The sequence below is a fragment of the Sarcophilus harrisii genome, chromosome 1 (assembly GCF_902635505.1).
Source record: "Sarcophilus harrisii chromosome 1, mSarHar1.11, whole genome shotgun sequence".
NCBI classification, from domain to species: domain Eukaryota; kingdom Metazoa; phylum Chordata; class Mammalia; order Dasyuromorphia; family Dasyuridae; genus Sarcophilus; species Sarcophilus harrisii.
In genome coordinates this window covers 645,673,761-645,695,867 of record NC_045426.1, presented here as the reverse complement: position 1 = coordinate 645,695,867, position 22,107 = coordinate 645,673,761, and the positions used below count along the sequence as shown (strand labels likewise).

At 36.6% G+C, this 22,107-nt stretch overlaps 1 protein-coding gene across 1 annotated transcript in view; it reads left to right on the top strand.

The window, feature by feature from the left end:
- The window catches only part of LOC116420766 (immunoglobulin alpha-2 heavy chain-like), a 60,033-nt gene that overhangs the window by 14,810 nt on the left and 23,116 nt on the right, over nt 1–22,107 (top strand). The gene's annotated exons all lie outside the window — the stretch shown is intronic.

Here is a 22,107-nt window from a genome sequence, read left to right as displayed (position 1 = left end):
TACATAGCACTTTAAGAATTTTAAATAAGTTGAGAATGCTAGAGGGGAAAATGAAAAAGAAATGAGAGTTATGGAAGAAAAAATTGGAAAGGGAATTAAGAGTTTGGCACAAGAGATTAAAAAAAAAAACTTGCCCAAACAATAAAATCACTGAAAATTTCAGTGGATCAAATAGGAACCAATGATTTCACAAAACAACAAGAAATATTTAAAAATTGAAAAAACAAAAAAGAGAAGAAAATGTAAACTATCTCATAGTAAAAATGACTGATTTGGAAAAAAAATTGATTAGGAATTTGAGAGTTATTGGATTATCTGAATTCCATGACCCAAAATGAGCTAGACTTGAGAAATATTAAAACAAAATAGTCCAAATTTCTTAGAACCTGAGAGCAGAGTATAAATAGAATCACTATTCACTTCCTGAAAGAATCTCTCCCCCCCTTAAAAATTCCAGGGAATATAATAACCAGAACTCAGTTTCCATGTTAAAGAAAATATTGCAAGTATCCAGAAAGAATTTAAATTCCAAAGAGCCATATAGTCTGACTCATAAGTGATTTAACAATCACTGTATAAAGGAATAGAGAACTTGGAATATAATAATACAGAAGGCAAATAATATAGTGGCTTATAAATAAAAAGAATTTACCAGCAAAATTTAGGAACATGGTGCATCTATTAATGAAATAGATGATATCCCCTTATTCCTTATGAAAACACCGGAGCTCTGTAGAAACCTTGAATTTCTAACATAAAATATCAACAGAACGCATAAAAAGGTGAACATGAATAAATAATGATAGAGTACTAGACAAGCATAAAACTGTTTACATTGTAATGTGGGGAGAATTGATACTTGTTCTCCTCTGAACCCAATCATCATCCAAAAGTTATGGAAAGAATTTAATTGAGAAGGCCTGGGAATGGTTTTTTTTTTTTTTTATGTGTTGATGGTTTTAAGAAGAAAATGGAAGAATAGGAGGAAGAGGAATACACTATGGGGGAGGGGACAGAAGATTAGGGAAAATTAGGTCAAATAATCAGTATTTATAATTTGACATCAATACAAACAATGGGAGTAGGGAGAACACTGACTTTATTTTATAAAAACTGACACTTAAACCTCACTCTCATTTGAATTAGTCAAAGGAAGGAAGAATATATACACATAGATGAGTACAAAAATGTATTTTACACAAAAAGAAATTAGGAAGGAGAAAGAAAAAGAGAGAATGAGGAATTAGAAGGAAGGCAGATTAAAGGAAAGATAAGTCCTAAGCAAAATACTCTCTAAGGAGGCACAAACATTTTTGTAACTCTTTTTTGACACATTAAAGAGAAGCAATCTAAAAAGGTAAGCATAAATTGGATAATGGTAATAGTATATAAATGTAATAAGATACTATTTTGTTGGAAGGGATGATGGAGTGGTTGAAATCTGGAAAGACCTGTATGAACAATTTATACAATTAATATATGGTAAAGACAAACAGTTTTGAAAGAATAATAAATCATTAGCATAATGACCAACCATGATTCCAGAGAACTGATGAAATATTCTACCCATATCCTGATAAAGAGGTGAAGGTCTCAGAGTGCAGAATGAGAAACATTTTTTTGAACATGACCAATGTAGACACTTGTTTTGATTAACTGCATATATTTGTAATGGTTTTTGTCTTTCTTTTGTTTTCATTTGGATAGGGGGTTGGAAGGAAGAGTGAAAAGGCAAATTTTTGTTGATTGAAACAAATAAAATATAATTTAAAAGTATTATATTTATTTTAAATTTTTATTTCCAGTGACAAATTCTTTCCCTTCTTCCATCCTGTTCCCATTCATTCATTCATTAAGAAATATGACATCCATTTAATATAGAAAGTTATACAAAACATTTCCATGTTATGGTGCCCCCAAAAAAGCAAGAAAAATAAAGAAAATGAGAAAAAATATACTTCAATATGCTCTGAGTTGTCTTTTTAGAGGTGGGTAGGATTTTTCATTATCAAGTCATTTAGAGTTGTGAATTATAATATTTGATTAGAGTAGCTAGGTCTTTCATAGTTGATTATTGTTACAATATTGCTGTTACTTTGTATAATGTTCTGCTAGTTTTTCTAACTTCACTTTGTATCAGCTCATATAAATCCACCCAGGTTTTTTTGAAATCATCCTTTTCATTATTTCTCACATTGCAACAGTAACAGCTTGTTCCACTTAGTTTTCACTTTGCCACTGCTCTAAGAATTACTATGTTTTTCTATGTATGTCTTTTTTTTTTTTTTTTTGACTTTTCCTTGTATTCTTCCAGACATACACCTAGTAACAGTGTTGCTGAGTTAAAGGTTATGCATGGTTTATATAGCACATTGGCTATAATTCCAAATTGTTCTCCAAAATGAGTGGACTATTTCACAACTCTCCCAGCAGTGCATTAATATCCCCATTTTTCTACATTCTCTTCAGCATTGTTTTCTGTCAGAATTGTATTATTTAATGTGCATTTATCAAATTATTATTGATTCAGAGCATTTTTCTCATACGACTATTGATAGCTTTGATTTCTTCGTCTGAAAATTGCTGTTTATATCATAACTCTGACCATTTGTCAGTTTTTATCAGTATTTATTTTTTCTCTCTTTTCTTTTCTTGTTTCTTTTCTTTCTTCCTTCCTTCCTTCCTTTCTTTTTTTTTTTTTTTTTTTTGCTTTTTTTGGGGTTAAATGACTTGCTCACAGCTAAGAAGTGTTAAGAGTCTGTGGCCAGATTTGAACTCAGCTACTCCTGACTTCAGGGCTGGTGCTCTATCTACTGCACCAACTAGTTGCCCTAGCTCTTATTTTTTTCTATAAATTTGGTCCAGATTCCTACATATTTGAGAAATTAGGCCCTTTCAAAGAAACTTCCTGTAAAATCCTCCTACCCCTACCCCAGTTTCTTGCTTTTCTTCTAATTGTGACTGCATTGGTTTTGTTTGTGCAAAACCTCAAATTTAAATTAAACTATCAATTTTAGCTCCTGTGATTTTCTGTCTTTTTTGGGGGGTATGAGCTCTTTCATTATTTATGGAACTGACATATAATTTTTCCATGTTCTTCTAATAACATTTTCCTTTATGTCTAAATCATATACCCACTTCACATTTATTTTGCTAAACAATGTAAAATGTTGGTCTATGCCTAATTTCTCCTGGAATGCTTTCCAGCTTTCTCAGCAGTTTTTGTTGTTTTTGCCACAACCTCTGGCATCTTTGACTCTGTCAAAAATGAGGATATTGTGGTCATTTATTTCTGTATATTGTGTACCTGATCTATTCCACTGATCTACTATTTTATTTCTTATTTAGTACCAGATTGCTTTTTTAAACCTTTTCCCCCAAAATAAATGCATAAATAACTTCCAACATTCATCCTTGCAAAACCTTGTGTTCCACATTTTTTTTCCCTTCCTTCCTCGCACTCCCTCCTCTATACAGCAAGTAATGAAATATATGTTAAACATAGGCAATTTTTCTGTACATATTTCTTGCTTTTACATTACATAAAAATCACTTTACATAAAAGTCTACTCAATGTGTACAGTTGCATAAAGTGAGAACTGTCAATATTAAGCTCCTATTATGTATTAAGTAGGTAGCACAGAGTGTGAAACTTGGAGTAAGAAAGATATCTTCTTGAGTTCATATTTAGCTTCAGAAGCTTGCTAGCTTATATGTGCCTGGGTAAGTCATTTAATACTGTTTGCCTCAGTTTTCTCATCTGGAAAATGAACTGGAGAAAGAAATGGCCAACTACTCCCTGTATCTTTGCCCCAAATGGAGTCACAGAGACAGACAGGACTGAAACAATTCAACAACTATAACAAATTGTATTAGAAACTATTTCATATACTGAAAATATAAACGTAAAGAGTAAGATAATTCCTCATTATTATCTTATAATATATACCTGACCTGAAGGAATTACTTTCTATTAGATGCATACAGTGAACTCATGCTTTAATTATAGGCTGCTGTAAAAAAAAAGAAATAAAGGAAAAAGTGATTAATCAGGGACATAAAACCTGAGAAAATCAAAAAATATCACTTAAAGGAGATGTCTCTTGTGGTGAGCATTATTAACATTTTCTCCATAACTTTCCAAAGTCTACAATGTCCTCATTTATAGAATATGCCAATTTCAAAAGCATAAATGCTCACACTGAAATTCAAAATCTACTTTTTCTATAAAATGGGTCCAGCACACCCCCATGTGGGACAATGGGCAACTCAACCTTTTTTGAACCTAGTTTCCTCATTTTTAAAATGAAAAGGTTGAATCAGAAGACCCTGATTGTCCCTTCCAGTTCTAAATCTATGATTCTATTTTCCTGGGGTCTTTAAATGGTCTCATTTGATCATTGTTTGGGTCTTGATTGACTTAGATTGAATAGAAATAGAAATCATTTCTGCTTTGACCAGAAACCCTGAGCATCTTCCTCTCCCAAATTCATTCAGTCATTTATTTAAATTTTTTAAACTAGGTGAACGAGATTCTTTGCCTCAATTGCTATCTAAGCTTGACCACTGAATAGGTGTGGCTTTAGTCAGATTAAGACAAGTTACAGACTTTAGTTTAAAAAGGTCAAGGTCTCCCATTTCATCCAAGGCCATCTCCAGTCGTCTTGATATACATCTGGCTACTGGACCCAAATGGCTCTGGAGGGGAAAATGTGGCAGGTAACTTTGCACAGCCCTCCCTCCCTCAAATCCTATTCACTTGCGTGTCATGGTAATGGGTTACAGCTTCTAGGGGAAGCATAGCAGTTATGAGTTTCCCTGATCTTATAGTGCTATTGTTCTAACAATCTGCCAATGATCTAAAATTTTCTGGCGTTAGGATAGTCCTACAAACTTTGCTGACTGTCAGACAGATAATCTGCTGGTCAGTGATTACCAAATTCCTGAGACAATAGTGAATGGATCACTCCTCAAAACTATTTGTAAGCATCAAATTAACAAATACGTAACATGAAGCTCTAGTCTCTCTAACTTTGTCTTATAAATTTATCTTCTTTCTCTGGGTTCTTTGCTAAATTCTTTTGGAATTTAGCGCACTTCAATTGACAATTCCAATTCCAATTAATTTTACCTTTTGACTTGGAGATGGGTTCAAGCCTGCAAATTCCTTTGAGACACCTCTCAACAGTGGTCTGTGATCCCAAACTTTTGAACCTCAACATTGGCATCATCTCCTTGATATCATGCTCTTCTTCAAGAACAAAGGACAAAAGGGGCAGCTAGGTGGCACAGTGAATAGAGTACCAGCCCTGAAGTCAGAAGGATCTGAGCTCAAATCTGTTCTCAGACACTTAACTTTCCTAGCTGTGTGACCCTGAGCAAGTCACTTAACCCCAACTGCCTCAGCAAAAAAAAAAAAAAAAAAAAAAAAAGAACAAAGGACAAAGGACAAACAAGAACGACACTAAATCATGTCAACCCTGGAAAACAGGGCTACTGATCCATATGACTTTAGGGTGACTGGTCAGAAGTAGGATTCAGATCCAGGTTTTCTTGATTCCAAGCCTAATGCTCTTTCTGTTACATGTGACTTCGGGTTCAGGGCATTAAATCTGGGAATACAAATGAGAAAAAGAATGAGAGTCCCTGTCCTCTAGGAACTTACAATCTAATGAGGGAAGACAACATACAAGAGGAAACCGAAAAACTGAGTGGGAGTGACCAGGGAGTACGTGGCACATCATGTTCCTTGGAGTTCAAACAAAGCAGAGATGCGTATGTAAGGTGGAAAATGAACTAGAAGTTCAGATCCAGGCCTGTCTAAAGGAGGGCTTTGGGAAGAAATGAGTGCTCCACCCTCCAGGGAATATCTGAGGTGATAGGAAGCTAAGGGAATTGAGAAGGTATCTTGATTCTCCTTTTCATCCCTTTTCCTCTCCCCTTCTCCCACCCCACTTTCCTCTCTACTCTCTTTTGGAGTCAAAATATCAGTAGTCCTAAATTCACATCCAATTGCAGCATCATTGTTGGACAAGATCCTACCTTATATACTAGGTTCCAAAGGCTGCTTCTCACTCCCTAGAGCTCTGATTTTGGATTGGGTACAAAACTGGGTATGGGCTCTACTCTTTGACTTCCATCTCTGATCTCTTTCACTTAAAATTAAAGAATAAATGTCAAAGAGAAGAATTGAGGCCTATACTCATGGGTCATATGCTGGTCTCAGATAGAAGATTGACCACTGAATAGGTGTGGCTTTAGTCAGATTAAGACAAGTTACAGACTTTAGTTTAAAAAGGTCAAGGTCTCCCATTTCATCCAAGGCCATCTCCAGTCGTCTTGATATACATCTGGCTACTGGGCCCAAATGGCTCTGGAGGGGAAAATGTGGCAGGTAACTTTGCACAGCCCTCCCTCCCTCAAATCCTCTGAAGCCTCTACTCTTACACTATCATTTCTCTTTCTCCCTGGAAGGCCACCAGGTAAGAAGAAGTCAAACTAAGTGAAGGGACAGGTTATGGTGAAAAAGAATATTTAAATGTACCTCTTCTAACTGTACAGGTAATCAAAGAGACCCTTTTCATAAAAGTTTAGATCAATGGATCTAATTACAGAATATATGTGTATGCTCCCAAGTCCACATGGAGATTGTATTTGCTGAATACTGTGTACACAGCTTTATAAGGATTGGGTTCATCAGCCAGTTATCCATTACACTAGTTTTTAGAAAGTCTGTTACTTCCTGATAAGTTTTATCATTATATTTTCTAAGTTATTTATTCTTCTAACTTTTCCTTTAAGAACTTTAATATTTTTTTTATATTTTGTTACATTTTCCTAGATAATCATAATCACAAAGTATTTATGAACAATTAATTTTTTTCTTCAATTCTCTATTCTGGTTGTTACCTAGTCACCCTTTTCTTCTTTTGGGAGATGTCTATGCTCATAATAATTTTTGATAGTGCTTTTCTTTAGTTAACTCATCATTCTAAGTTTAGTATGTAAATTTTTACTCTAAGGTCAAGGACAATATTCATTCCCTCTTCTCTTCCCCCAACTTCCCTCCTGTACTTTGGGTGGAGTTGTCAGTTCTGTTTGGTCTCCTTTTGGGTCAGTTGAATTTTTCTGTGTTAATTTCCTCTGGGCATGACTCCCCCACAATCTTTGAGGTTCAGAGTGCTAGACACTCATTATGTCATCTTAGAATAAGCTCAGAACTCTTCTATGTCTGGGTTTGGGCTATACTTGTACTTGTCTTAGCTGCTTTCTGGGGATTCCAAGGTTTTTTTTTTTTTTTTTAATTTATAACTTCCCTGGGGATTTCTCATAATAGCCTGCTATTCTTGCTATTTCTGAACAGAAAGTTATCACCAACATTTTTTCTTTTAGTTTTAAAATTGTGCTAACATATTAATATATGCCTTTTCTCAGTTCTACAGTTCTGTTTGCTGCTGCATGGCTCAGGTACCTCTGTGTACTACACACAGCTCATGAGGCTGCTTTTCTGTCAATCACTATTGACCTCATTGGAAAATTAGAACAGACTACAAGGGTCTCTGGCTTTTCTCTGATGAGTACTGCTATGAGACTAGTCTTATTTGCTTGCACTGAGGCTGTCTTTGATAGGGGCTCCCTTTTCACAAAATAGTTCTGGGTTTCAGGGTTCCTCAGTTTTTCTCTCTAAAGTTCTCCTGTGGGTATTATGCTTAAGCAGTCACACACATATTGAAGAGCATGAATTAACAAAATTTAAATATAAAGCAGAGACATAACTTCTGTATGCTTGTAGAGGAGTGATATGTAGAACAAATCATGAAACATTTTGTGGGATAGGCAAACAACCATTTAACTTACCTCAACTCTCTATGGTACAAACAAGTCCTGTGAGATTCATATCTTTGAATCAGGCCAGCAGATCCATTCGATAGAGATCATTTTTAAGAAGAATGTATTGATAGGTGTCTATTGCAGCTTCTAATTAGCTTAACTGAGAGAAAGGACCAGGTGCTCCCATTCTAGTGATCTATCTCATAATCACTGTTTGGTCATCCATGTTAGGGGGAAGAAACAAAAGAGGAAGTCAGAGGCAAAAGATTCAGAGTGTTTTATGGTTTATTTGTTCAAACTTCATTTCCCCTCAGGTTGCTCTGGAACAAATCCCAGTGGTTTGCTTTCTGAATTGAGCTTCAGTGATTCAATTACTGATGCCTAGGGTTAGGCATGTTCTTGTTTTGAAAAGTACTTAACCAAACATTATTAATTCTCCTTGCAGAAAAATATTAATGAGTAATGAACAGCAATCTTTGCTGGTTGCGCAATACAAACCTTGCAGCACCTTTTCTCTGCTGTCATTCAGGAGAGTTGGGTGACAACACAGAATTTATCCAAACACCTCAAGGAATGCTGAGATAGAATGTTCTATAGGTGAGAAGAAATGATGGAGCTGAAGGTATCTGCAAAGAGAAGGAGGGTCATATATACCCCAAAGTAGGATAATCCACTATTCCTTTATTTTACTGCAGCCAATTTGATTTGATTTATTCAGGGTCACAATAATAATTTCTAAATGTGTAAAGGGGAAGACACACACACACAGATAGACAGGGAGTAAGAGGGGGACAGAGACAGAGAGAGAAAGTGATAGAGACACACATACACACAGACAGAGATAGAGACACACACAGAAAAAAAGGGAGAGACACAGACAGAAAGAGAGAAACAAAGTCAGACACACAGAGACAAATGAATGGACACATATACACACACAGAAAAAGAAAAAGGTATATAAAAATATCACAATATTAAGTCTTTTGAATCTGAAGTTATTAGCTAGGAAACGATACCAATTTTTCAATATTGTGTTTGACAGACCCCCTCCCCCCTTTTTTTGCCCCCGGCAAAAAGAAATTAAAACTGTTTCAAGACCAATTAATTGGCTGTATTGAAAAAAACAAAACACAAACATATAAGTAAGTGGACTTAAAAAAAAAAGTCTTAATAGAACTGCATTGTTCTTGTTGCTTGATTTTTTGTTCCTTTAGAGGAATTTCATTTTCTTTTTGTCTAATTCTCTAAAATGATACTTTTGTAGATTAATAAGTATGGCACTAAAGCCATAAACTAGACTTACCTGCTTAGGACACTTATGAATGGTTGCCTGTGCCTTGAGCATCCCTAAACTATAGGAAGGATACTCCATGATACTGAAGGGAGTTGGGAGTCAGCCATATAGTCACAGTTATACTGGGCAAGTCCCTTCTCTTTTGATTCACTTTTGTCTTTCTCTTCTGCTCCACCCTTGTCCTCCCCACCCCGAAATGGGGGATGGGCTGCTGATACCATTTCTCTCAGCTGCCTTTTTAAAGACTTCTCTGTCTGGGCTGACCACATATCCATGCAGGCATAATCAACCCTAGATAACAGCTGTCTGGCTCTAACTTATACCCCTTGAAACTTGCTCCATGCTTTTTATAGTCAGCAAAATGTTTATCAGGAGCCCTTCTATGCTTGCCATGGCCTATCTTTTGGGACTACTCTTCTTTAATCTTTCAGGTATCTCTGCCCTCATTCCCTTCCTCCTCTTTTCCTGGATTACTAACTTCCAGATATTCCTGTTCCATTCTGTTCCACATTCTTCCTTCTTCAATTGCCTGGGTATGTAGTTCCTTGCACCTGGCTCTCAGTTACTTGGGTTTTTCTCCTGAGTAGCCCCCAAGTGTGAGACCCAGCCTTTCATTAGCTTTCAGGTATCTTTGTCCTGGTCCTCCAGCTTTCCTTACCAAGAACTCAGTGTGGAGTTGATCTTCTTTTTCCATGTGTCCTCTGCAGGGTCCTGGGCCCAGGTGCAGCTGGTGGAGACAGGAGGTAAACTGACTTATGAGGGCCAGAACTTGACCCTGACCTGTACAGCCTCAGGACTCCGCTTTAAGGACTTTTCCTTTTCCTGGCACTGGAGTCCACCTGGAGGCACCAAGGAGTTTATGGCCAGTATCACTGCTGGGTTAGGTAACAAAAAGGAATACAAGAAGAGCATCCAAGATAGAGCCTTCATTTTCAGGAACAATGAGGCTGGTACAGTCTCACTGACTCTGCGCCATCTGCAGAAGGAAGACTCGGGCATTTACTACTGTGCAAGACTCACTGTGTTGAGACCTAGGTACAGGCCCTGACATAAAACCCATACTCCCTGAGACAGGACCAGGACCAGAACTGAGAACACAGCTACAGCCTAAAGAATCCAGGCCTGGGAAACCTCTTAGAAGCAGTCCTACTACTGTGCCTCTGCATGTGTATATGTCTCTCATAAGTGTGTTTGTATATTGGGGCAGAGACAGAATGTGCTAAATAAAAATCTATTGTAGTTAGACTATAAGAGGATCTAGGAAGGTCGAGCAGTAGATAGAGCATCTAGGCCTGGGGTCAAGAAGACTCTTCTTCCTGACTTATCCTATATTTTGAAACCTACTGGTTGTTTGACTTTGGGGAAGTCACTCAATCCTGTCTGTCTTAGTTTCTCATTTGTAAAATAAACTGAAGAAAAAAACCCCAAGACTACTCTAGAATCCTTGCCAAGAAATTTACAAATTGAGTTACTAGAAGTTGGACATGGCACAACAACAACAATAGCAGCAACAATCAGGAAACAATCAGGAGGGCAACTTGGCCATACATTCATCTCTTTGGACTTGTCTGGAAGGATATCCCTCCTCATTTGCATTCACTGATCTCTCTGATTTTTAAAATCTCAACTAAAATTCTATCTTTTATTGGAAGCCTTTCCCATTCCCTCTTAATTCTAGTGCCTTCCCTCCTTTATTTCCTATATGTCATTTGTGTATATTGCTGTTGCCACAATACCACAATGCCACAATTGTGAACTCCTTGAAAGTAGGGTCTTTTGTCTCTATGTGTCCAGCTCTGCCTGGTGCTGAATAAAATAACTAATTAACTAATAAGCTCCTTCCCTAGAGGCTATTATACTTCCTTAGCCCTGTAAGGTCAATACAGTGAGTGTTAGAAGACATTAGAGAGCCATTTTCAAGGAAGCATAAAGTCTCACATCCTTATTGTTACAGGTGCCATCCTAGTAATAATATACTCTTCAATCCAGTCCAGACAAAATGCTTGGAGTCAAGAAATGGAGAGCCTTGTTCATGAAGAACCGAGGAGGCCAGTATCACTGGATTGAAGAGTATAGTTCCTCTCTGTTAGAATCTGAGCATTGTGTTCATGAGCTTATGCATCTTTTCTAAGAAATTTTTGCAATAAAGCCTATATATTTTTGATATATACTCATGTAGAACCTTCAAAGATCTCTGATATCATTTTCAAGGAATTGTTGATTCTTTTATGATATCGGTGAAGTTGTAAGTAATACTTTTTGAATTGTGTGGTAGAAGAATTCCCACTCAGGGGAGATTTTAATTGCTTTGTTAGCTTGCTTTAAGACTATATTGTTGGATCTACTGGTCATTCTGCCATCTGGAGGAGGGGGTGGGGGAAAGAGGGGAAAAATTGGAACAAGAGGTTTGGCAATTGTCAATGCTGTAAAGTTACCCATACATATAACCTGTAAATAAAAGGCTATTAAAAAAAAAGACTATATTGTTGGAATAAGATTCAGAAAGCCTTGAAAAAAGACACTGAATTGTTGCTTTGACTCAATTTTCTCACTAATAGTCATATACCCCAAAGAGCTCTAAGACAAAAAGAAAGATCTTTTATAAAACAAAATATTCCTACTAGTTCTCTTTCTGGTAGCCAAAAGAGAAACAAATCCGAATAATGTGGATGATGTAGATACCAGGTAATGGTAGGCGCCAACAGTTGGGATTCAGTCATATGAATTCAAAATTGCCATTCTCTTTGGCAAAAGGTGGATTTATTTAGGGGAATAGGTTGCAGACAAAATGAAGGGATGCAATAGACACTAGGAATGGTAAATATGAAATAGAGTTAAGAGAGCATAGAAAAGGTTTTAATAATTAATGACAGAAAAAGCAAGTTCCCTGGTGGAACTTGCCATTTACCAGGAGAAAGGAAATACCCTGTGAGATTAGGGCATGTCCTTAATTGGCAGGTTTAATCCTGAAAAGGATTTACCAACCCAAAAGAGTTAGCTAATTATAAGGAGAAGTGAGGTTAGGAGGGACACCTCAAGGTATGGGTGATAAGGAGAGACCATGTGGCATGGAAAGTGGCAAGGGAAAAGACACCAGGAGACAGAGCGTCATAGCAGATTGACCCAAAAGAGGGTAGTCAGTATGGCATGGGCCATAAAAAGATCTTATAGAGAAAATTTAACCTCAGGGAAATGATTGGAATTTCTGATAGGACATGACAAGGTGAGGCTGCCCAAGACCCCTACAGAAGGTGGGCCTCAGAGGTTTGACATAACTTTGATTTCTGACTGGAGGGTGGGACCATGAATCCAAACTGATCTCTATCAGTGCCTATTCCTTGCCTGTCTCAGGGATCAATTCTTCAGTTTCTTTCTACCTAACACATCCACATTCAGGATCTTATCACTAATATTCAGTCCTATCCAAAAATGGAATGAACTGCTTTTTTTTTTTTTTTATTTAATAGCCTTTTATTTACAGGATATATACATGGGTAACATTACAGCCATTACAGCATTAACAATTGCCAAACCTCTTGTTCCAATTTTTCACCTCTTACCCCCCCCCCACCCCCTCCCCTAGATGGCAGGATGACCAGTAGATGTTAAATATATTAAAATATAAATTAGATACACAATAAGTATACATGACCAAAACGTTATTTTGCTGTACAAAAAGAATCAGACTCTGAAATATTGTACAATTAGCTTGTGAAGGAAATCAAAAATGCAGGTGTGCATAAATATAGGGATTGGGAATTCAATGTAATGGTTTTTAGTCATCTCCCAGAGTTCTTTTTCTGGGCATAGCTAGTTCAGTTCATTACTGCTCCATTAGAAATGATTTGGTTGATCTCGTTGCTGAGGATGGCCTGATCCATCAGAACTGGTCATCATCTAGTATTGTTGTTGAAGTATATAATGATCTCCTGGTCCTGCTCATTTCACTCAGCTTTACACTCAGTTCGTGTAAGTCTCTCCAGGCCTTTCTGAAATCATCCTGTTGGTCATTTCTTACAGAACAGTAATATTCCATAATTTTCATATACCACAATTTATTCAGCCATTCTCCAACTGATGGACATCCATTCAGTTTCCAGTTTCTAGCCACTACAAAAAGGGCTGCCACAAACAGTCGTGCACATACAGGTCCCTTTCCCTTCTTTATAATCTCTTTGGGATATAATCCCAGTAGTAACACTGCTGGATCAAAGGGTATGCACAGTTTGATAACTTTTTGAGCATAGTTCCAAACTACTCTCCAAAATGGTTGGATTCGTTCACAACTCCACCAACAATGCATCAATGTCCCAGTTTTCCCACATCCCCTCCAACAATCATCATTATTTTTTCCTGTCATCTTAGCCAATCTGACAGGTGTGTAGTGGTATCTTAGAGTTGTCTTAATTTGCATTTCTCTGATTAATAATGACTTGGAGCATCTTTTCATATGACTAGAAATAGTTTCAATTTCTTCATCTGAGAATTGTCTGTTCATATCCTTTGACCATTTTTCAATTGGAGAATGGCTTGATTTTTTATAAATTAGAGTTAATTCTCTATATATTTTGGAAATGAGGCCTTTATCAGAACCTTTGACTGTAAAAATATTTTCCCAGTTTATTGCTTCCCTTCTAATCTTGTCTGCATTAGTTTTGTTTGTACAAAAACTTTTCAGTTTGGTATAATCGAAATTTTCTATTTTGTGATCAATAATGACCTCTAGTTCTGCTTTGGTCATAAAGACCTTCCCCTTCCACAGGTCTGAGAGGTAAACTATCCTATGTTCCTCTAATTTATTAATAATTTCATTCTTTATGCCTAGGTCATGAACCCATTTTGACCTTATCTTGGTGTACGGCGTTAAGTATGGATCAATGCCTAGTTTCTGCCATATTAGTTTCCAATTTTCCCAGCAATTTTTATCAAACAGTAAGTTCTTATCCCAAAAGCTGGGATCTTTGGGTTTGTCAAAGACTAGGTTGCTATATTTGTTGACTGTTTTGTCCCTTGAACCTAAATCTATTCCACTGATCAACTAATCTATTCCTTAGCCAATACCAAATAGTTTTGGTAACTGCTGCTCTATAATATAATTTTAGATCTGGTACAGCTAAGTCACCATCATTTGATTTTTTTTTCGAATTAACTGCTTTGTAAGACAGAAGAATACGTAGAGCCATCCAAAAATGGAATAGGATATCTTGGGAAATATGAGGAGATTTTTAGGCAAGTCTTTATGACCACATGTCACATGGATTATAGAAGGGATTCTTTTTTATTTATGTATTGGATGGTCACTGGAGTAACTTCTAGTACTGGAAATCTGGGATTTCCTATTGTAAGGGTGCAGAGTGTGATTATTTCTTCATGTTAGCTAAAGAAGTAAGATTATATATGTGTTGCTAACTTTAGTTCTTTAGAATAAAATAAATGTTTAGTGCTATTATTTGAAGAATACTTGGTAGTTTGGAAATAATCAATAAAAAAATGGATAAATAGGAAAAAAGTAAGATTATACTCACACATGATAATGTTTTATCATGTAACAAAAGAGACATCTATTCCCTATTCAGCATTTTGTCTACTACTGTAACACCATCTGCCTTTTCATTTGATAGCATGTTATGTGTCTCACTACCATTATGTAACCCATTCTTCTCATGGCCTCTGTGTACATTGTTGGGACAGTATGCCTTGGGCCTATTCAGGGAGCAGAGCTAATCTCTTGCTTACCCAAACTTCTTGAGAAAGTCATATATACTAAATAGGTTCTTTCTCCTTTCATATATTTCCAAATCTTCTGTAATTTGGTTTCTGATATATCATTCAATTGACACTACTCTTTCTAAAGCTAGCAAAAACTTTTGAATTGCCAAATTTAACCACCCTTTTTCAATATTCATCTTTCTTGACCTCTTGGCAATCTTTGATACTTTTCTTTGTACTCCTTTTCTGTGTTTTAATTCTCTCCTGACTCCTCTCCTATTTTTCTTATCACTTTTTTTCAGTCTCCTTTGCTGACTTTTCATCAAGGTTATATTTTCTAATTGTAAATATCCTCCAAAGGTCTGTTCTGGACCCTTTTCTCCCTTTATACTATTTCATTTGGTGAACTTATCATTTCTCATAGATTTAATTATCATGTATATGAGAATGATTCCCAGAGCTAAAAAATGCAGCTTTCATTTTTCTTCTAGGCTCCAGTCTACATCACCAATTGCCTTTTGGATGTCTTAAACTGAATGTTCTATAGGCATCTCAAATTCAATATATTCAAAACAGAATTCATTATCTTTCTACCCCAAACCTTTCCCTCTTTCTTTTTTTAATATTTTATTTTTCCCTAATTAAATGTAAAAACAATTTTAAGCATTATTTTTTTTTAAATTGAGTTCTAAATTTCTTCTTCTACTGCTTCCCTCCTCATTGAGAAGGAAACAATTTGATATAGGTTATACACGTGCAGTTATGCAAAACACATTTCTATATTAGTCACATTGTAAAAGAAAAGAGACAAAAATCCCAAGAAAAATAAAGTAAAAAACAATGCTTCAAACTACATTCAGACTCCAACAATTCTTTCTCTGGAGGAGGACAACCTTTTTTATGCTGTTTTTCAGAATTGTCTTGTATCATGTAAGTGCTGAGAATAGCTAAATCCATTCATAGTTGGTCCTTATATGATATTGTTGTTACTGTGTACAATGTTCTCTTGGTTCTGCTCATTTCAACTTTACATCAGTTCATGTAACTCTTTTCAGGTTTGTCCTTCCCTTTTCTAATTTCTCTATTGCTTTTGAAAGCAGCACCAATATCTTAGTCACCAAATTTCACAATCTCAGTGTTTTCTACTTCTCACTTAATTCATCCCTATGTCCATTCTCTTCCAAGTCTTGTTTCTACCTTCATAATATGTCTATTTCTCTCCCTCATATTTCCATTACCCTGATATAGACCTTTATCATCCCAAGCATGGCATTTTGTTATAATCTTCTTGTTGGGCTTCCTCTCTTAAGATTCTTCTCACTCTAATTCATCTTTCACCTGGCTGGCAAATGGCACAAAGATCTGTGTATATTGTTGGAAAAGTGTGCCTTAGGCCTATATAGGGAGCAGAGCTGTAATGGGGCTGAAGCTCTTGAAGTTTCTTGTTGCACTGAGGTCCCAAGCATTTGAGGCTAATTTGCAATTGGACAGTACTCTATTAATATATGCTTGGAGAAAGAATGGCCCCGCCCACTCTCTGTGCAAGTTTGATATGTTGTATAGAAGATTATGTAGAGGATTTGGTGGGTAGAGTGTGAGAGCCAGAGGCACTGCTGGCTGCATTCCTGTTGCGATTGCTCTCACTTCGTATGGCCATTCCCTTTCACCTCCGCAGAGAATAAAGATCAAGGATTTTCCCTTACTCTGACTCAGGCGGATTTTAATATACTCTGGGTGCTAAACGTGGTCATCACACAGAGCTAGCTAATCACTTGCTTGTCCAAACTTCTTGAGAAAGCCACATATACAGGGTAGCTTCACTTTCTCTCCTTTCATATACTTCAAAATCCTCTGTAATCTGGCTTCTGATATCATTCAACTGAAACTGCTTTTGCTAAAATTAGCAATGATCACCCTTTTGTTCAGTGAGCTTTAGTAACTCTATTAGCTTTAGAATCAAAATATGAAATGATCTTCTTGGCATTTCAAGTTCTTCTTTTTAGACTTCTTATTCCCCTTCAAGTATTCTGTGATTTACGTATACCAGTTTACTTGTTGTTACTCAAACATGACACCCCATCTCCTGACTCAGTGCCTTTTCACAAACTGTCTATGTATAGAATGCTCCATCTTCTTCCTGACTTTCATGACCTTCTTCAAAATTTAGCTCAAGTGTAAATCTTACTTCCTATAACAGGCCTTTCCTGGTCATCTCACCCTTTCCCCCTACTGCTTATGCTGTACCTCTGAGATTATCTTTCCTTTATTCTGAATATAAATTGTCTGTACATAGTTATTTGTATGTTGCTTCCTCCATTAGAATGTGAGCTCTTTGAGGGAAGGACTAGTGTTTTTAACCTTTTTTTTGTAGCCCTAGTGCTTCTCACAATGCTGCTTCATAAGTGCTTAAGAAATATTATTAGAAAAATGTTGACTGATTGATTACTAACAGGGAACCCATAGCTTAGAGCTCATGACTTATAATAGTAGTATTATGGCCCTATGGGGTGGCTCCTAGAACTCAAAATAGCAGCTTCCTGTCAAACCATGAATGAGAATGTAAATTTGGGAAATATCCCAGCTAGGGTAGCACACTACTTTATCATATAATTTGATATCTAGCTGTACTAGGCTCATTTCATTCCAACTTAAAAGAATTCTATCTTTCTTGGTCTAGCCATTCCATCACATTCCTTACTATCCTCAACTTCTTGGTTTTTGGATCTTGGGACAACCCTACCAGAGGCAGAACTCCTAGGGGATTATGATAGCCAACCTGAAATCATACTATTAATTAAAAAACTCTCACTGATGTTATCTCATTCCTTACCCCAGTGATTCTAAACTCCTGGTTGATATTGTTCAAACCTGTTCTATGTCCCCTACTTATTCTTTCTTGTTCTTTTCTCCTCAACCAAATCTTCCCAGCATTCTAGGCTAACGCTAACCATTCCCTCCACTGTGCTCTCTGGAATGCCTGCTCCATAGATAACTATTTGCCTTTATCTGAAACTTTTTTCTTTTTCACTTCTTCCATCTCCTTGCAATCATTGAGATCTAGCTCCTTCCTGATGATACAGCATCCATGTTCCTAACACTGACTACACTTTCACTTATTCCACAGATTCACTAGTAGACATGGTGGATTTAGAATAGTTCTTGCTTCCCATGGCCACTTCCAGGTTCTTCTCTTTCTATCATTAATCATCACTCTTCTATAAGCACTTCTCCACACACTTCAGAGTCTTGTGAATCAGCTAGGAACACCTTCCATAGATCCTGCCATACCTGGGGTTTAAGGTAGGGCATGTATCACTGTGTAGACTGAGTTGGAACTCACAGTGATGAAACCTCAGAAACACCTGTGGCAGAAACCAGTTAGTCTGTTGGAGGTTGTGAGGAGAGTGTGTATGGGGAGCACACCTGTATTTCACTCCCACTTAGACACACACCAGCACTTTCTTCCCCTTTTGACAGAGGTCACAAAGTGGATGGGAGTTTCTCGACCAACAGCTCATCATCCTAATCTGAGATCATTTGATCCAAACCGTGATGTTACCTAGAAATGATCTTGAGGAAGTATTGTCCAAGTTGGTTCACTTACTGAACTTAAATGGCCATATTTAGGTATAATAGAAGTTGACAAACCAAAGGAATTCTAATTCTTTCCCTTCCTCTGTGCTTGAACAAAATTGGGATTTGGCTATTAAAGTATTTGAAGAACTGGTATGTAGGAGAGAAATTAGACTTTGTTTTAAAGCTTGGCCTAAAAGGCAGATGAGATGTTGCAGGGAGTTGGGTTTGGTCTAGATGCAAGGAAGAACTTTTTAAACTGTTAGAGTTGTCTCAAAGAGGAATGGAATGTCTTGGAGGAGAATGAATGCTTTACTCCTGGAGGTCTTAAAGCAAAGGCTGGAAATGTTTACAAGAGTCCTAAATAGGTCATTTTCCAGCTTCTAAATAATAATGACATTTTCCAGGCTTCTGCCTCCAGGATATTACTCATTCCCTCTTCTTTATTCCTACTTCTTCTACCCTACTATAACAGTCAATTAGTACTTGCCTAAATTATGCTAATAACCTTCTGCCATCATTTTCTCATTGATTCAATCCAGCCTGGATACCAAAACTAGTTTAAACTTCCTTGTGAGTGAGGCAACAAGCCTTTTTTTTTTTTTTTTTTCAATAACAAGTTTTTTTTTTTTTTTTTTTTTTTTTTTTTTTTTAATAGCTTTTTATTTACAAGTTGTACATATGGGTAATTTTACAGCATTGACAATTGCCAAACCTTTTATTCCAACTTTTTCCCTCCTTCCCCCCACCTCTTCCCCCAGATGGCAGGTTGACCAATACATGTTAAATATGCTAAAGTATAAATTAAATACAATATAAGTGTACATGTCCAAACAGTTATTTTACTGTACAAAAAGAATTGGACTTTGAAATAGTGTACAATTAGTCTGTGAAGGAAATCACAAATGCAGGTGGACAAAAATAGAGGGATTGGGAATTCTATGTAGTGGTTCATAGTCATCTCCCAGAGTTCTTTTGCTGGATGTAGCTGGTTCAATTCATTACTGCTCTATTGGAACTGATTTGGTTCATCTCATTGCTGAAGATGGCCTTGTCCATCAGAGTTGATCATCATATAGTATTGTTGTTGAAGTATATAATGATCTCCTGGTCCTGCTCATTTCACTCAGCATCAGTTCATGTAAGTCTCTCCAGGCCTTTCTGAAATCATCCTTAAGAAGCATTTGTTAAAAATTTACTGTATGTCAGGTATTATGTATGCTAAGCACTAGGGAAAGGAAGACCAAAAAAAAAAAAAAAAAAAAAAAGTCCCTGCTCTCACAGAACTCACACCTTGATATTTCCACTTTTCTGGATTATTATAAAACTCACTTCTGAGATCTTCTTATTTCCATTCTATGTAAATTCAAACTAATTTCCCAGGGAGTCTAGGGAGGGGACTAGCAATTGGTGTGTGTGGAGGGAGGAATCAATTATCTTTTACTAAGAGGCACATTGTCTTAGAGGTAGTACTCCTAAAGTATTAAATCGCTGTAGACTTTATCTCTTGAAAGATCTCCATCCCAAGATTTCTATATATTTTTTACCTACTCTGATTCAATATTTCCATTTGTTACTTCACCTATTCTCCAGCAGTCTCTTTTCTTAATACAGGAGCGTTTCCCTTCATTGATTTTGTTGAGGTGTAGACCACATGTTGAGGTCTACATTTGGGGTACCTAAATGAAATTAGGGTTTAGTTAAGGTCTAGTGGCAGGTTTGGGGTACAGGGAGTCAAACAGAGTTCCCCTGCAACCCCCTTGGATTCGGCGCAAGGATACGGCGGTATATGAGGTCTAGTAGCAGCGCGGAATTCCCAATAAAAGCATTTATTGGCCCAGAGAGCTAGATTAATAACAGAGGTTTATTACTGAGTTTAGAAGTAGGAGATAGGTGAAGGTAGAGATAAGGAGGGCACTGGACAGAGGGTCCTCACATGGCTGCCATGTTTGGAATCTCTGCAAAGAGGGGTTCCCAGTGTGGTCCTTTTAAGTCGGAGACTTAGCTCGAGGGGCTTTGGGTTGTAGCCCCAAAGTTGGCTCAGATCCGATCCGGGTGGGGCTGGGACAGGTCCGGATCTTCTATTGGAATTCAAAGGGACCATGATTTGTGAGTCAAAGGGTAATTTACATTAGCTGGGGAGGGGAGGGGGTGGTTGAGAATCAAAGATTGGAATCTTTCCTGCATCAATTTGATTAGAGTACATCATATTCTCCTGCATCTTCATTATAACCAAGTTGGATTTATATCAAAGCTTCAAGGATAGCTTACCATTAAGAAAACAATGAAAATAATAAATTATATAAAAAATCCCAAAGGACATGATTATCTTAATAGAAATAGGAAGAGCATTTGACAAGTTGCAACATTCACTTAGAATAAAAATCCTATACAATATATAGAGGGATCCTATTTAATGTATATTCAATATATAACTAAAGTATATAACTAAAAAGAAATAAGTAAAATAAAAAACAAGTGTCATATACATTGGTGATGTATTAGAACCTTTTCTAAGAAACGTGGAAATTGGGGCTTAAATAAGACAATATCTGTGAAGTGCTTTCCCAACCTTAAAGTGATATATAAATGTTAGCTATTGGGTTTGGGGTGCTGTGTTTCATTATATTTCATGTTATGCCACACTTTCCTTTAATTGTTCTGCCTCAGTTTCCCAGAATTGTTCTACCTCAGTCTCCCTGGTGGCAACCAGGCCATTAGGTTGGGCTAGATGCAGTGAAGAACTTTTTAAACTGTTAAGAGTTGTCTCAAAGAGGAATGGAAGGTCTTGGAGGAGAATGAATGCTTTACTCCTGGAGGTCTTAAAGCAAAGGCTGGAAATGTTTACAAGAGTCCTAAATAGGTCATTTTCCAGCTACATTCCTCTTTTACCCCTTAATTTAATCATTTTTCAAAAAAAATTATCCTTTTATATTCAACTCACACTTGTGCCTTTTGTCTATATAGTCCTTCTAACTGCTATAATAATGAGAAAGTTCTAATAAATTACAAGTATCGTCCTCCCATGTAGGAATATAAATAGATAAACCTTATTAAGTCCCTTTTGATATCATTTTCCTGATTACCTCTTTTTGCTTATCCAGAGTTCTGTATTTGAAAATCAAATTTTCCATTTAGCTCTTCACTACAAATGCATGAAAATCCTCATTTCATGAATATCCATTTTTTTTTTCTCCTGAAGGATTATGCTCAGGTTTGCTGGGGAGGTGATTCTTGGTTGCAATTCTAGAATCATTGTTCTCTGGAATATCATATTCCAAGCCCTTTGGTTCATTAATGTGGAAGGTGCTAAATCTTGCATTATCCTTATAGTGGCTCCAATCCAGAGGTTTCATATCATACTGCACAAATTGGCAAAGATGACAAAAGATGGAAGAGTCAATGAAGAGGATCTGGGAAGAGTGTCATTACTGGTGGAGCTGTGAATCAATACAATGATTTTGAAAAGCAATTTAGAATTACAAAAATAAAGTGATTAAAATGTTTATGCTCTTTGACCCATAATGTCTTCATATACACCAAAATACGTATGGCAACATTTTCTGTGATAGCAAAGAATTGGAAACAAAATAGATGTTTATCATTTTGGGGAAAGGCTAAACAAATTGTGGAGCCAGAATGTATTAGAATATTACTGTGTTAGAAGAAATGTTGATTGGTTGTTTGTCCTTCATTCTTGA